Source organism: Nannospalax galili, unplaced genomic scaffold, assembly GCF_000622305.1.
Source record: "Nannospalax galili isolate Female #2095 unplaced genomic scaffold, S.galili_v1.0 scaffold128, whole genome shotgun sequence".
Classification (NCBI taxonomy): Eukaryota; Metazoa; Chordata; class Mammalia; order Rodentia; family Spalacidae; genus Nannospalax; species Nannospalax galili.
The window spans coordinates 1,509,611-1,519,372 of record NW_008360322.1 but is presented as its reverse complement, the minus strand read 5'-3'; the positions used below and the strand labels follow the sequence as shown (position 1 = coordinate 1,519,372).

The window sequence follows — 9,762 nt, the reverse complement described above, 5'->3', positions numbered from 1 at the left end:
ATTTTTAAATAATATTTTAAAAAGCCATACAAATAGATAGCTGAAATTTTATAATTGGACTCTCATGCCTGCTTCTCATACACAAATCACATTTCTTTCTTAATACTGTGAGAAAGCATGAAACTGAATGATTTATTTTTTAATTCAGTGGTCCTTCTCAATACTTTCCTTGTATTCCTGTACATTACGTTCACATACATATACCTTTGTATATGTCATATAAAGACAGATAAATTTTAGTGTTGGTAATGTTAGTAATTTTTAGAAATAGATTATATTTCATGTATTCTGATGCATCTGATTTTCAATACATTTAAGTTTAAAATTATTTTATTTTATTTTTTTAAGGAAGGAAGGGTTTATTTTGGCTCATGGTTTGAGGTCATATTCCATTATGATGGGGGAGGTATAAGGACAAGAACATGAGACTGCTGATCACACTGTCTCCATGGTTAGCAAGCAGAGACAGATGAATGGGGTGCTCAGCTCATTTTCTTCTTTTTATTTAGACTAAGACCCCACTCTGCAGTTAAGGTGAGCACTCCCACCTCAATTAACCTAATCTAGGCATGTCCAGTGGCTGTCTCCTAAGTGATTCTAGATCTTGTCAAGTTGACAGTATCAACCACCACATATTTTTATGTGTATGAGTGTATTGCCTACATGTATGTGAGTGCACCCATGTCATGCAATGCCATGGACATCAGAAGAGGGCTTCAGATTCCCCTGGAACTGGAGTTAAGGATGGTTCATAACCACCATGTGGATGCTGGGAATTGAACCTGGGTCCTCTGCAAGAGCAGTCAGTGCTCTTAACCACTGAGCCATCTCTCCAGCCCCAATATTTTTAAGTTTTATCTTTTTAAGTTGTCTAGAACAATATTCCTTATATGTATAGTAGTATATAGTTTATATAGTACACAGTATATATAGTATACAGTATATATATAGTATATAGTGTACATAGTAGTATATAGTATAACATGAAAATTGATGTTTAACCCACCCTTCTTTGTATTAAATTATTACCTTATCTTATTACCCTGATAGGATAGAACTATTCTATGCCAAACATTTAAAATGTAATAGATGTTCATTTACAAAGATGCTTTTGTTTATATGGAATTTTTGAGTAATTAGATATTCCACTTTGCCTATAATGCTATAGTTTCATATAATTAGCTAATTTTGGACCTTTTTGTAATAATAATAACACTATTATTTTTGTTTTGTTTTCAGTTATTTTCAGGCTTGTTATATTGTATATTTTGTCTGTTGATATTTGGCAACAAAATGTATAATATAAAAAAGTTAAAGTTTTCCCTTTTTAAATTTCCAAATTAATCAGCATTTAACTTACCTTATGTTTGAAACTCAGTGAATCTTCAATGTCAATCTCTGTAACAAACATAAAAACAACAACAACAAAAAATCAAAATGAAGAAAAAGAGTTATGGATGCTGGTATGGATTAGCAGGAAAGGCCCTTGGCACCAAGCCTCGGGTTCTGAGCTCAATGCATAGGACCCATTTTAAGAGAGCCGATTCCAGCAATTCTTCCTCTGACCTCCCACAGGCATGCCATGTAGCACACATGCAGAATGTGTGAGATCACCCTCCCCACACACATACAAATAAAGAAATATAAAAAACCTCTTTCAATAAGAGGAAAAAGGAAATATTCATAGTCCATGGTGGGAAGCACCCATAGTACGTAGAAGGAACCTAAGCAATGTGTTCTATGTGAAGAGAAATGTAGTTGATCTATGAGACAACGTCTTCAAAGTAGCAACTACAAATACGTTTGAAAAACTCAGACAAGATATTTTAAATTCTGGAATGAAGATCATGAAAACATAAACAGTTGAATGAAACAAGGAAAAAATTCAAGGCATGAAAAAGAGAATTTAATAAACAGAATTTCTGAAGAAAAACCAAATGGAAATAAAATTGAGATGAGAATTTAGTAAGCAAAATTATAAAACCAGCCTCTGTGGAAAGCCTCACCACTAGAATGGCTGGTGGAAGAAAGATTATAAAGGCTTGAAGACAAGTGAGAGGAAAAATGAATCATTCAGTCAAAGAAAATGTCAAGTGTGAAATAAACCACCATGAATGGAACGTGTAGGTGCTCTAGAACACTATGAAGTCAAACCTATGAATCACAGGTACAGAAAGAGAAGAAACCCAGGTTACCACCACAGAAAACCTTTAAAAAAAATCATAGAAGAAAATTTCCCAATCTAAGGAAGGGGATGCCTATCAAATTGCAAAATGCATGCAGAACAACAACAGCAAAAATAGGACCAGAAAGGAAAGTCTCGACATTGCATACTAATCAAAACAGTAAATGTGGAGAATAAAAAGGATACTGAGAGCAGCAATGGAGAAAGATCAAATCACAAATAAAGGCATGCTCATCAGAATAATTCCTGACTTTTAATGGATACTTTGAAGTCCAGAAGGGACTGGGCTGATATTCTACAAGTTCAGAAAGACCACAGATTCTGGTGCAAGATATTATACCTAGGAAAAGTACAATTCATAATCAATGGAAAAAAGTTCCATAATAAAAATCAGATTTAAGTAATTTATGACCACTAAGAGGAGGTTAAACACTCAAGAGAGCACAGGAAATAAATGATTTCAGGGCAGTTAATCAAGAGGTCCAAGAAAACACCACCAACCAGAACAAATTAAAAGGAAGTAGAACACAGTGCGCTATAATAACTCCCAATATTTGCAGCCTGAATTTCCCTAATAAAGAGACAGAAACTAACAGATTGGATTAGAACACAGGATTCATCTTTTTGCTCTCTCAAAGAAACAGACATCACCACTGACAATAGAAACAACCACAGACTAAAGGATAGAAAAACGTAGTCCAAAAAACGGGAAACCAAAGTACAGATATTCTAATATCTGAAAAAATTTACTTCAAACCAAAATTAGTCAGATGAGATAAGGAAGGATACTTTATATTTGTTCAAGAAAAGACTCCAAAAAATATGATATTTCAATTCTAAATATTTATGCAATCAACAAAGGGACACCAAATTTTATAAAAGAAACGCTGTTGGACTGAAAACCACAAATTGAACCCAACAAACACTGGTATCCTATGGGGGAATGTTCTCATTCAAACCGCCTCTTGTGCCAAATTCTCCCGTTAGAGACCCACGAAAGCTTTCTCCATTCTCAGGTTCATGTGGTTCTAATGCTGACTGACCAAACCACCACAATGGCCTTCTTAAGTTACAGTTTGTGGAATAAGAATATTTATTTGGGCTTGCCCACAAAGCTTATGCTATTCGGGAGACGCTGACTTACAGAGGCATGCACGCCTGTGGGCTTGTTCTCTCCCACCTCTCTACTACCTTGAGATCTGTGCCACCAGTCCCGATGCCCGTTGTCCACCTGGCACATCACTAAGGTGGAGACTTTTTCCTATCTTCCTGGATGCCCAGCACTTCCCAGCATGCGCAGTGTTTCCCCAGGTCTTCAACGATTCCCAGTGTCCTCAGCATCTGTCCCTCGACCTTCCCCCTCTGAGTCTCTTGGGGTTCAGTTCTAGTTCCCTCAGAGGACAGTCTACCCAACACCACCCCACGTTATAATAACTGGTGACCTCAATATCATACTCTCACCAATAGAGAGGTCATTGAGGAGCTAAAGAGGATGAAGATAAGAAAGGAAAACTTCAAAGTATCCTTATTTGCAGATGATATGACCCTAAAATGTCATTGAAAAAACTCCTAAAGATTATAAATACATTCAGAAAAGCAGCAGAATAAAAAATTACACAGAAAGAAATCGGTGGCTTTCCTATATAATAGCAGACAAACCAAGAAGGCTATCCAGAAACTGAGCCCATTCACAAGAGCTTTAAAAATCGCAGAATAAATATAATCAGGGAAGTAAAAGACATATAATAAAACTTATGACCTGAAGAAAGAAATCAAGACATTACCAAAAGATGGAAAGACTTCCCATTCTTACTGATTGGCAGGATTACTATTAAAATATTGAAAATGTCCATTCTATCAAAAGCAATGTACATATTTAGTCCAATCCCTGCACAAATCCTGCACAAGATCAAGACAGTTGAAAATTCCACCATGCATGGGAAAAGGCTCCCAAGGCCCCACCTCTAGATGAGGAATTAATGCCAGTTTCTGACTACTTGGGAAAGGAGAGTCACTTTTCTTTGGGCGTAAACGAGTCTTATAAACACAATGGAACTCTACTCATCAATAAAGAAAAATAGAATTTACAGGAAAATGGATGGAACCAGAAGATACTATACTGAGTGAGGTAAGACAGTCCTAGAAAATGAAATACCACATGTTCTCATTCATATGATGAGCTTGGCTTTGAATGTTCAGATTTCTGTGTTCAGAGTGTCCGTACAGGACATAGAGCAAGAAAAGAGTCACAAGAGGTGTTGGGGGAAGAGTGTAAGGGGCAAGAATACTAAAGTACTGGTGATGGGGAAGCTGAGTCAGGGGAACACTTAGGCTAAACAGGTTTCAATGGCCATCAGTAGGGATGGATGCAGGAAAGGTGAAGATGAAGGATGGGTGGGTAAACTAAAATGTAGAATAAAGGGAGATGCCATTTAAAATTTACTAGGTTACATGGTACCTAAAAACTAGATTAAAAAAAAAAGTTTAAGTCCAGAGAGGTGAGTCAGCTGGTAAAGGCACTTTACTACAAACACGAAAACCTAGGCTCAATCATAACCCACGTAGTATAAGGAACATGCTGACTGCCACAAGATGTTTTCTGACCTCCACATGTGCACTATGGAAAACTGTCCATACAATTATACACCTACAGGTACACACTACACAAAGTCTTATAAAATAATTTTAAATGTCAATGCCCATTTGTTATAAAAATATAAATTCAAAAGGAGGCACACCGTATGAATGAATAATACATCTCCCAGAAACCATCAGTCTTTAAACAAAAAATCCAGTGCCAGACATCAGTTATTTCTCTGTGAATTGTGAGCCGGTGTCATCAGAGTCTCCCAAAACACTGCAAGTTATTTCCGTCACTTGCCACCTACCTGAACTAAGTCCCAGGCCCAGTCAGAAGTCCCATCTACAGTCGTCTTTTTCAGTTTGACCCAGGTCCTTCACTCCAGATCGTCCCATCAAGGCCCAGAGAAAGCTGGAAGCTGTATTCACTTAGTTTTCTTGTAAGTATGAGTCAGATACTTTACCCTCTATGCCCTCTTTTATGCCCAGGCCTTGCTGTGATCTAAACTTGTGAGTTTTCTCAGTGAATCTGCCCAGTTCATTGTCCTAGGCTGCCTTTTCATAATGACACCCAGCTGGAAACAATCAGAGGGCTTTATTGAACTTTATCCAAGCAATCTCACACTATCCTTAAGACCTTGGAAGTATACTGGTTACCAGTCAGAATGATCCCAATTTCTCCAGTCCATAATCAACACTGCATATCTGAAGGACAGACCTGAACACACCTCATACCTGATATGAAATCAACTATATTTGGGTCATAACAAAAGACAGAACAGAAGGTCCACTCAACATAGAGAATTAGTATCTCATCTCAGACATAAAACCAATTAGATAAATCCACATGCTCAGGTTCCATCTCAAAAATACAAAAATACAAGTAATATGAAAAATCTAGACCTCCAGGCCTTTAGAAATGTTCCTCAATGTGAATTACTGAGACAATCTTCAGGACACAGAATTTAAAAGAACTATGAACCTGATCAAATAATTCAAGGAGAGTAAAGGAGATATGAACAAATACCATTAACTTAAAGAAGACAAGAATTCTTTAAAAATTATTTGTTTTTTAGTCTTTTTGAGACAGGATTTCCATGTAGCCCCACCTGACCTGGAACTTACTATGTAGACCAGGCTGGCTCAATCTCAGAGAAATCCACTTGCCTCTGCCTCCCTGGTGCTGGGATTAAAGGTGTGTACCACACCACCATACCCAGCTTAAGAATTAGCTGCAAAAGAAACAAGAGACCAATGACTGAATGAAATTAAGGAGAGAATTCAAGATTTGAAAACTGACTGGTATAGTGGTGTTTACATTTACTCCCAGGATTCGGGAGGCAGAGGCAAGCAGATCTCTGTGAGTGTGAAGCCAACTGTGTCTGCATAACAAGTTTTGGCCAGCTGAGACTACAAGAAAAACCTGTCTCAAAAAGAAAAAAATAGATTTGAAAACTGAGTTCAATCAAGAGAAAGAAGCACCTCAAAATATAGAAGCTGAAATGAAGATGAAATTGAAAACTTCAATGAACCAAATTTAAAACGCAGGGGAAAGCCTTACCGGTAAAGTGGATCAAAGAGAAGACAGAATATCAGGACTTGAAGATAAAGGGGAAGAATCGGACCACTTAGCCAAAGAATCTAATAAACTAAAAGAACACGTGAAAGGAATATGAAGGAAGTTTTAGACAACATGATAGGACCAAATCTCTGAATTATGGACATGGAAGACAGAGCAGAATCCCAGTTCAATCGTGCAGATCAGATCTTTAAAGTGATCATAGAAGACAAGTTCCATAAACTAAGGAAATATATACCCATACAAATATACAAAGAACAGTGTACAGAGGACCAGAAAAGAAATTCCCCTCAAAATATTGTAGTTAAAACACTATTCTTTAAAGTGATCATAGAAGACAAGTTCCATAAACTAAGGAAATATATACCTATACAAATACACAAAGAACAGTGAATACACAGGACCAGAAAAGAAATTCCCCTCAAAATATTGTAGTTAAATCACTATTTTTATAGAGCAAAGAAAGAGTATTGAAAACTTCAAGAGAAAGCCACAAGTCACATATAAGGACAATACCATCCCAATAATAGCTGATTTGCCAAGGGAAACTAAAATTCCTAAGAGCTTGGAACAACGCATTCCAAGTTCTTAAAGACCACAGATGCCAACACAGAATACTTTATCCAGAAAAACTATCATAGTTGAGGGAGAAATAAAAATTTTCAGTGACACAAACAGGTTACAATAATTTGTGTCCACCAAATCAGCTTTACAGAGAACACCGGAGGTAATACTTGGGACTGAAGAGAGCATTAAGTATAGTCACTAGAATGCAGAAAGAAAACAAATGAAGCTATAATAACTGAAGTTCAAAATACGTTTAGGAATAAAAGCTTCCAGTAATAATATTAAATATTAGTTGCTTCAATTCAACAAACAGAAGGCACTGGTTAATAGAGTGGATTAAGAAACAAAATCTGTCTTTTTGGTGTCTAGATGAGACACCTCTTAATTTCAAGGCATAACCTTATAGTGCAAGGATGGAAAAAAGAATTCCAAACAAATAGAATCAATAAAAAGGGCTATCATTATCCTAATCTGACAAACAAATTTAAAATCAAAATTAATCACAAGAGATAAAGCAGGACACTTCATTCTGATCCGGGAGTAAGAAACAAGAAAGCTTTGCTCTCCTAAAGGTGTATGCATCAAACTCTGGTGCACACAGTTTGAGAAAAACATTCTACTGGACTTGAAGCTACAGAGTGACCTTGGATTAGTAAAATCAAGTTTTTTTTAGTACTAGGTTTCTCCAATTGTTAGGTCATCCGGAACAAAACCAATAAACCAGCGAAACATAGTAATTAAATGATATCACACACCATATGAACCTGATAGAAATCTACAGAATATTTTCTGCAAATAACAAAGAATATACATTTGACTCAGCAGCCTATCAGAGTTTCTTTAAGCTAGAAGACATATTGGGACAAAAAGCAAACCTCAAAAGATACCAAGAAACCCTGATAATGTCATGTATCTTATCTGATCACAGTGTAATAAAGTTTGGAATTAATAGCAAAAGAATCTCTAGAAATTAACCAAAGTCATAAAGATCAAAGAATCTATTACTTAATGAAGAAGGGGTCAAAGAATCAATCAAAAAGAGTACAAAATACTTGTGGATATAAATAAAATGAAAATCCAACACACCAAAACTTGTGGGATATATTAAAAGCAGTCCTGAGAGGGAAATTTATATTTAAGTACCCCTATGTATCAAAATTAAAAAAACCAGAAAGAACCCAAACACATAGCTTAAGGATGTTCCTCAAGTATTTGGAAAAGCAAGAACAAACCAAACCCAAATACATTTGATGGGAAGAAATAAAAAACAGGGAAGAAATTAATGAAATATCAGTTAAAAAATTACAATGAATCTAAGAGCTAGTCCTTTGAAAAATTACTCAATATTGAAAAATTGTGGATGAGAAGTTGGACAGATGGGTTAGCAGTTCAGAACACTGGCTGCTCTCACAGATGATCTGGGTTTGATTCCCAGCACCCATATGATGGCTAATAACAGTCTGTTCCAGTAGACCTGATGCTCTCTTTGACTTCCATGGGCATTGCATGACATGGGTGCACATGCAGGCAAATATACTCGTAGAAATAAAATAAAAATAAAAATAAAAACAAAATGTTAAACAAAGAAAAACTTGGACAAATTAATTAAAAGAAAGAAGAGTCCCAAATTAATAAAATTACACATGAACAATTGAATATTGCAATCAATAACAAAGAAATTCAGAAAATTATGAGATACTTTAAAAATCTATACTTCATTAAGGTGCTTGAATCTACCTGTTGAAATACCAAACTGCTAGGCAAGAGATGTCCACCAGTGAAATAGTGACATGACTGTTATGGGGTATCTAACAACTTTTTGATTTCTTTTGAGGCCTGCTTCACAGCAGGGCGTTTCACCCTGGTATTGTGATCCTGATCAAAGCCCCTGGCTTGGGAAGTCACAGGCCAAAATGAGAACTCCATTTCCATGCTATTGTTATTTTGCTAAATGAACATGGCTGTCAAATTGCCTTCCAAATGTTTATGTTTATAGCCATAGACCTGGGCTTCTCCCAGTCTTAGTTAAAGAAGCTTCTTTTCATACTTGGCAGGGGTTAGTGAAGAGATTTGTAACTAGACAAAATGTTGAGATTAAGAGACTGAGTGTTCAGTCCTAATAGGGTCTTCCAGAAGAACCAGTGCTCTTAAACCCTGAGCCATCTCTCCAGCTGCATAAAAACTTTTTAGTTTTTTTTAAAGAGAAGAAGTTGGGAGAGAGACATATTAGATGGAAGAAGGAGAAGAAGGAGAGAAATGGGAGTTATATATGATCATATTTTGTTTTATACATGTATGAAATTCTCAAGAATATAGAAAAAAATTTAAGTTCATGCATTCTTAGTTACAGTAGATACTTCCAGTGCTACCTGCTTTATGAGCAGTGAGGGTAGAAAATTTACTCACCACAATGAAGAGGAAATGCCAAGGTCAGGATGAAAATGACTTTGACCAAGAAAGAAGAGGAAGACATTTTATCAAGTCTGTGGAACAAACATTTAATAGTATTTATAACATTTTTCCAAATAGGAATCTCTTATAAATCAAGAAACAACTGCATACTGCTTTCCCAGATTCCTAATGATAATGAGCTCTTTCTTTTATTCTTTAACCTTAGAATCAGTAAGGCACAGCATGAGCACAGAACTTCCAGAGACGTGGAATGCCCATCTTGCATATAGGCTCATCCCAGCAGAAGCCTGACTGATGTGAAGCAAATATCAACATTGGAATCTCAGTTTTTCCTAAACACCAGAAACAGTTATTTCAAAAGAAATGACATGGAGACTTCATTAGTATAGCTCTTTTGGACAGCAAGAGACCAGAGTGACTCTGCCTCACCTACCTGAAA

The 9,762-nt window shown here is 36.2% G+C and overlaps 1 pseudogene; it reads right to left on the bottom strand.

The window, feature by feature from the left end:
• Positions 1-3,425, bottom strand: part of LOC103727438 — a 7,625-nt pseudogene extending 4,200 nt beyond the window's left edge.
• Positions 3,426-9,762: the final 6,337 nt, after the last annotated feature.